Source organism: Jaculus jaculus, assembly GCF_020740685.1.
Source record: "Jaculus jaculus isolate mJacJac1 chromosome Y unlocalized genomic scaffold, mJacJac1.mat.Y.cur SUPER_Y_unloc_1, whole genome shotgun sequence".
Taxonomy (NCBI): Eukaryota; Metazoa; Chordata; class Mammalia; order Rodentia; family Dipodidae; genus Jaculus; species Jaculus jaculus.
Window position 1 is genome coordinate 1,100,215 of NW_025423386.1, and position 7,966 is coordinate 1,108,180.

Below are 7,966 nucleotides of genomic sequence, written 5' to 3' on the forward strand. Positions count from 1 at the left end.
TTACAGATCTTAACACTGTGTTCTAAGTATATACATTCAAGATACAGTTAGAATTGCAAACAAAAAACATTTCACCAGAGACATAATTATCATACAATTTCTGAATAAATCCATAAAGATGTAGAAATAGTACTGGCAGACAGAAAACTAAAGTGTGAATTTACAGATGTCAATATTGCAGTCTTGGGCTGGAGAAATGGCTTACCAGTTAAGTCATTTGCGTGTGAAACCTAAGGACCGCAGTACATTTCCCCAGGACCCCTCTAAGTCAGATGCACAAGGGGGCATTTGCGTCTAGAGTTCCCTTGCAGTGGTTGGAGGCCCTGGCATGCCTATTCTCTCTTTCTCTCTATCTGCCTCTTCTTGTCTCCTGAAGAAACAAATAAATAATACATCAAAAAAATTCCAGTCTGATCCTCAGCATGAGGAGTGTGGCTGTCATTCCCCAATGCACCTGCACCTAGAATCCAATGTATGAGGCAAGGTTTGGCTGTCTCCATTAAAGGGCAAGGCTTCAGGCCATCATGGGATACAGACACTCCTCTCTGCTAGATGTGTTTCACACACAATCTGCTCCCCCAAAGTGAACTGTGCTGACACAGATTCAAATGTACAGAATAATTGCATAAGAACTCTGTCAAGTAAATGAAGACAATGCACAGGGCAATCAGAGCGAGTTTTGCTCTCAGCATATGAACTGTGTATAATCCTTTTTTACTCATTCAGTAGTATGTTGTATATTTTGGATGCCTAATGTATTTCTTATAATTTCCCTATAGGCAAGATGGAGAGTGCCACCGATACAGACTCAAAGCACTGAATTTAATATATCTATTTAGCAATTTTAGTGAGTATCAGATCTTCGTGGGTGACTATGTAAAACCAACCCTAGAGTGCCTTCAGCCTCATGGCCATGTTGTTTACTATCTCTTGCTCTGAGCCAGTGTTGAACAGAAGCATCTTACCACATGAGAATTTTATTGTTTCTCACACTTCCAGGTCATCCACTTCAAATATGGCCAAAATCAGAAGAGGTTATTGTTTTTAATGCCACTGACTTGTGGACATTCCATGACCCATATCGTACCTCCCCAAGAGTCTGGTTCCGTCATCTTGGTGGGGATTACAGAAGTAGGTATAATGGGTTTCAAAGATCTGCTGGTATTGTCTTTTCATATAAGCCAAGATGCTCACCTATAATCTTACACAGACCATTACACCACTTGACATTCTTAAAACGTTCTGTGCAAAGAAATGAGGAACATAACACATTCAAAATATAAAATGGTGTTTAGCGCTCAATTTCACATGAATGGATTTCTGAGGTCAACAAAAATTTCTGCTACTTGTTATGAATTCTACTTGTAAAATGCTCTGAAAAAGTGGATTATATTTTGCCTATGGAGTTTGGGAAAACCCTTTTCTCACATGGTTCTCATTGTGGGATTACCCAATTATTGCATGGCCAAAAGGCATAGACATTTACTTTCAGATGTAGGAAACATATTAGAGCCCGTTGACATCAACTATGACCTTACAAATTTTAGTTTACAATGAATATTGGCAATTATTCTTTAAGTAATATAGAATTTAAATAGTGACATTGGTGTGTTTCCACTCTACTATAGTGGATAAAAACACAAATGACATAAAAACTAACACTGTTTTCACTCACAGTTGTAAAAGCAAGGCAAAGTCCTCCTAATGCAAACTCATACAGAGACCCCAGGATTTATGATTTACATCACATTGAAAGGTTGTCCTATGGGATTTGATGTGATCAATACATGACAGTTTATGTCCTCCATGATTTCAAGCTGTTGCATGTTCTTGATTACAATTTGTGGGAAATCCATGGACTGATGAAATGACTGCAATTTTATTCAGTATTGACAATGTACCCATAGGTACTTTGATCATTCATATAAAATGTCAGTATTTAGAGTTAATATTGTCCAACAAAATTCTCTCTAACTGTTTCCTTCTCAATATTTCATTCTGAAATGAATGAATGAATGAATCAATCATTTTTTTTGGAGAAGTGTTTTGAAATAGGGGCTGATCTTGAATTCACTATGTACTCTCAGTACAGCCTTTAACTCACAACAGTCCTCCTATTTCTTCCTCCTGAGTGTTGGAATTAAAGGCATGCACTACCATGCCCAGCCTAATAAATAAATATTTTTAAATAAGTAAATAAATATTTTAAAAGAGAGCTGGTGAGATGGATCAGAGGTTAAGGAACTTCAAAGCCCAAGGACCAAAGTTTAATTACTCAGTGCCCACTCAAAGCCAGATTCAGAGTGTATGGGGTACATCTGGAGCTCATTTGCAATGGTTGGAAGACCTAGCTTGACCATTCTCAACCACCCTCTCTCTCTCTCACTCTCTCTCCTTTCATCCCTCTCTCTACCTCTTTCGCCCACTCTGCTAAAATATATAAACAAATATATTTTTAAGTATACACTATCTAGCCATAGTTTTTCAAATTTGGGTCATTAGTTAATGCAGTTCCAGTATAGGATTTTTAAGGCAAACAAACAAAATGGCCACATATTTCCTTTTCTGGATATATCTACTATGTTTTTATCAAAGCTTAATCTGCATATAATTTTTTAAAAAATATTATTATATGAAGACTATGTTCTACCCAGACCCTTATTAAATGACTAATGTAGTTAATCTATTCCAGTAAGGTCATCCCAACTTTCATTCATATCACTGCTGTTCTTAGGCACTCAGCAATTAAGACTTTTATTATTTTTTAATTTATTTACTAAAGAGGGAAAGATAATATGGCAACTCCACCATCTCTAGTCACTCCAAAGAAACTCCAGATGTATGCACCAATTTCTACACCTCTCTGATGAGGGTACTGGGGAATAGAACCTGAGTACTCAGGTCTCAAAGGCAAGTGTGTTAACCACTAAGCCATCTCTTCTGCCCATTAGTTAGATTTTAAATGACCTTAATTTGAATGTGATGCAACCAAATAATTGCTCATGTGTCTGGAATTAACCACCTGGACTTAAAATTACCTCAATACATCCTACAATTATTAATCTTCATAACTTTTGTAAGTAGGATATTTGGTGTATGTTGAATTAGAGACAGTTTTTATTTACGATGAGGTGGCTGAAGTGGTAAATTTACTAAAATTGGAATGATACAGATTAGATCACCATGGCCCCTGTTTAAGAGTGGCAAACAAACTCTTGAAGCGGTCCATATTTTACTTAATTTTTTTATTCATTTGAGAGAGAAAGAGGAGAAAGAGAGAGAGAGAGAAAGAGAGTGAGAGAGAGAGAGAATTAGCATCCCAGGGACTCCAACTACTGCAAAGTCCAAATACATGTGCCAGCTTTTTCATTTGGCCTAAGTGTATCCTAGGAAATCAAACCACTGTTCTTTGGCTTTGCAGATGAATGTCTTTACCACTAAGCCATCTTTTCTACTCATGTGTCTCACATTTTAAATAAAAAAATAGACATATCAAATTAGTAGAAGATATGGTACTGTTGTCTAATCTTGAAAACATATTTCTTCTCAGTCCCAAAGGTGAATTGCTTCTCAGTGGATTTTGTCTCAACCAATTCAATGATATTACATTTTCACTATTTTTATGATCAATATAACCATCAAGATGTGTTTGTAGTTTTGTGTAAGTATTCAGTTTGATTATGTTTTGGGGATGTTTTGGTACTTTGGAGATGAGTTATGAGATGTGTATGCATTTTTTCATGATCTAACCTGGTATAGGAATGTGTTCACATGTGTCTTAAAACCTTACCATAACTTGAGGTGGGCATTGTGGCACACACCTTTAATCCCAGCACTCTGGAGGCAGAGGTACTGAGTTCTAGGCACCCTGAGACTACATATTGAATTTCAGGTGTGCCTGGATTAGAAAGGGTTCTTAAGTTCAAAAACAAACAAAACAAAAAGAAGAGAAAACCTTACCACAACTTTATAAAGCATAGGTAATTCTCTGTTTCATTGGTTACTTTCTGTGTATTTTTGCATCAGTGCCTCTCTGTAACTCATAATTATGTGAATCATGCTGAAACAAAATTATAGCCACTCTTCTTGTACAGACATCCACATAAAGATTGAAGGATCTCACCCCCAAGTAAGACTCAGAATACTCCACATACATATTTACACACACACACACACACACACACCATGAATATAACAATGTCCAAAACTCATTCTCACAATGAAGATCAGGACGATGTGTGAGGTCATGATTGAGCATTGTATGATGGAGGCCTTCAATATTATCACCTAACATAGGAAAGGATGTTGGACTGGGGCTATCTCTACAATAAAAAAATAGTGGCATCATTTTATGTTTTCTGATGTGAACGTCACATCTCTTCTATAATGGAACTAAATTTTATTCTGTCAAACTTGATGTTAAGTTTTTCACTTTGTATTTTCTTTTTTTGTTGTTGTTCACAAGAAGAGATTCAGAAAATAGGGAGATTTAAGAGGAGGGAGAGCAAGGGGGATAATGCCAGGGAATATTATGTGTATGTGTGGAAATTGACTATAAAACTTTTAGAAACTCTATATTATAACCCATGGACTATGTGAGCTCTTTAGTGATTTCCCCTTTCATTTATTTTGTTACATAAAGAGTAGAGAGTAGATTCCATAACATAGACTGGGACACAATAGAAACAGTGTCATTGACACACTCAGATCCAATCATCACAAATTTCCAAATGTGCTTTACAGCGTTACTTACCTTTTGAAGTAAAAATATGAGAGACAAAATTACTTTCATGCCATTTTTCCAAAATCTAGAAAAATGACATAAACCTGAATGTATGAATTGATCTCCAATTAAGTTGTCCTTGCTGGGTTACATTACCAATATAAAGGGGATAATGAACAGAAAGCATGATGTGCCATTGGGAAAATAAAGCTTGATCAACCTATGGTTTATAAAGTAGGATGGGTTTTGTGTTTAGAAAGGAATCTAATAGCCATATTTTCTGACTTCTATTCCATAAAATTCAGCAAAATGCCACATTATCAGTGAAGAGACACAGAAAGAGTATAACAAGATTATTAGTGACAAGCAAATTGCAACTCAAAATATCCTGGATGTCACCAAGACAGGTGAATCACTCTTGGGCTATCATGGGAAAATAAAGATTAAAGAATCTCTGTCATCCTCTGATGGCCATTTCTCATTCAGAATACTTATGATTAAAGATTTCTCATTTATGAAGTGAATGTAATACCACTTTATCCTCTTTTTTGTATTTTACAGACACATGTCCAAAATGGAGATATTGACTGTGTAAGCAGAAACATGGCTCTCACAACTATTCAAATGTTCAAGCTAAATAGCATTTGAAGTCAATTCAATCTTAAAAACAAAACCTATTAATACAGGGCTGGAGAGATGGCTTAGCAGTTAAGCACTTCCCTGTGAAGTCTAAGAACCCAGGTTTGAGGCTCGATTCCCCAGGACCCATGTTAACCAGATGCACAAGGGGGCGAAAAAGATCTGGAATTCGTTTGCAATGGCTGGAGGCCCTGACACGCCCATTCTCTCTATCTTACTCTTTCTCTCTCTGTCTGTAGCTCTCAAATAAATAAATAAAAATAATTTTAAAAAATTATTAATACAAAAACATGAAATAAATGGTGCATTAGTGAAATATTTATAATTAATGTAATGTGAAATTAGTCCTGTTTAAATAGTGATTTTCATTAAATGAAAAAATTTAATTAATTTAATAAAAATGAAATCTAAAATGATTATTAGGCATTTTAATACTCCTTTGAATGTAGACATCACATTGACAGCATATTTACAATAATTCAATGAGGCTCATCATCGCCATGCATGGCCTAGAGGTGTGACTTGGACATCACTATATACACAGAATCTCACACTTCTATCATGACAAGAAAAGTCATGTGAAGTAGTAGACCCTGGAAAATATGCCAGCATAAACGTACTTGATAACCCAAAGACAGTGCCCTTTGGTGTTAGTTTTTATTCATGAGAATACATTCATTCATATTGCCCATGTTCAAACAACACCCATATGATTTTCTTTATACCCTGACACTGATGATGTTCTCAATATCCCCTCACATCCATGTAAATAACCATCACTTATAATTCCCCAGGTTATAAGAAGATTCACATTGCTTGCAGCAAGTAGGTCTCTATGGAAGCAGAATCAAAAACTACAGACTTGTAATCATCTTTCATTCCAGATTGTACTCATGTTTGAGTATTTCTGATCCTTCACCCAGTCTGCCCTGTCCATGTATTTCCCATTGCTGATTTTAGTATTAGTAGCTCCCTCTGAGATTAAATGAATTGATTTCTTATAACTGTCAATGCATGCTGAATAAAAAGTATATTACTGGAACTTAGATGATCTGGCCCCACCTCATAGTCCTTATCACACTTTGGATACATTTCTTTTGCCTTTTTCATTTTAGAAAAGCACATTTGGTGGTGGAGAAATAAGAGGTAAAATCAAGTCAATTTGAAGTAGAAAAAATATGCAAAATTCTGAATAAATAGTATTGCCTGTGTTTTGTCACATTTATTATTGAAAAATCAGGAAGTATATGGATTATATGACAAAGAGGTTAATAGTTAGCATGTTACTGAATCCTGAAAAGTGAGCTGAGATCTGGTAATTGTTCTCCATGCCTCTAGTCCCAGCACTTGGGTTGCAGAGGGCGGAGGAGTGCCATGAGTACAAGGCCAGGCTGAGAGTACATAGTGAATTCCATGTCAGTGTACAATACAGTAAGTCACTACCTCAAAAACCACCACCACCAACTACAACAACAAACTAGAGACAACTCACCAAGGAGGATTGAACTTCTACCTCAGATTTCAAATATATTTACTTCATTCTCAACAGCAAAATGTAAAATATTCCTGAGAGACAAACGAAAAGTTGCCAATGTCTTACCACTCATCATAAACTTGAGGATGTACATATCTACAATGGTTTCTTTACATATCATGATTACACAGGATTTTTTTTAAGCATTGACATCAGATTTACTAGCAATATTAAGACACAAAGAAAAATGGAAGCAGAAATTTACAAAAGTTTAATTTATGAAAACCATGCTATTTTGTACCAAAAAAATTTTTTTAAGCCATCCAATAAGAATTAGGTCCAGGAAACTCTGTAGTGAAGTATTTATGAAAGAAACAAACATTCTTAAAAGTGTAGAAATCCATTAGATAGTGTGTAATTCATGGGATTCAAAGAATAAAAACTTAATCATCTGCATATGTGTAAAAACCATGTGGGTCCACACATCTTGGTTTTCCCACTGCTGGTGGTACTGATGTAAGAGGAATTCTGGAACTCAGCAGAGAGCCCAGCTACCTAACTGTATATTTCACTATCACAGGGACAGACCCTTTGTCTAAAACCAAGCAAAACACTAGATTGCTTCTTAAAATAGTCCAATTTTGCTCTATTACAATCACATGCATGAAGAAACAATGCATGTATGCCAATAGTACACACAAACAAATACAAATTCTTCTCTAACAAGCTTCCCTAGCTCTCAATTCCATTGATTCTGAAAAAGTGAACCATGAACACAAATACAGTACTTAGACAGAGATAGAGATCATTGTAGAAATTAACAAATGGTCCTAAATATGAAGCATGCATTATTCTCATATAACATATTCAAAACAAAAGAATGACTAACTGAAAATGAGGAGACAAAAATAAATGATGTAATTAGAATTTCCTTGTGATAAACACCATGTAAACATGAGATCTTTATTAATACAAAGAGCTATTTAACAAACTGTTAGTCAGTATAAGAAAAATAATTCAGCGTACACAACCAATAAACACAAACTTATGAGCACTTAAAGCTTATCAGGGATAAGGAAGTATTAGAAAACTGTAGATTTTTAAATGTTACCAAGACTGAATTGGCTAAA

The 7,966-nt window shown here is 35.4% G+C and overlaps 1 non-coding gene across 1 annotated transcript; it reads left to right on the top strand.

The window, feature by feature from the left end:
* The first annotated feature begins 3,131 nt into the window (after positions 1-3,131).
* LOC123457155 lies at positions 3,132-3,235 on the top strand. The gene has a single exon (XR_006634923.1). It is a non-coding gene; the product is annotated as a U6 spliceosomal RNA (small nuclear RNA).
* Positions 3,236-7,966: the final 4,731 nt, after the last annotated feature.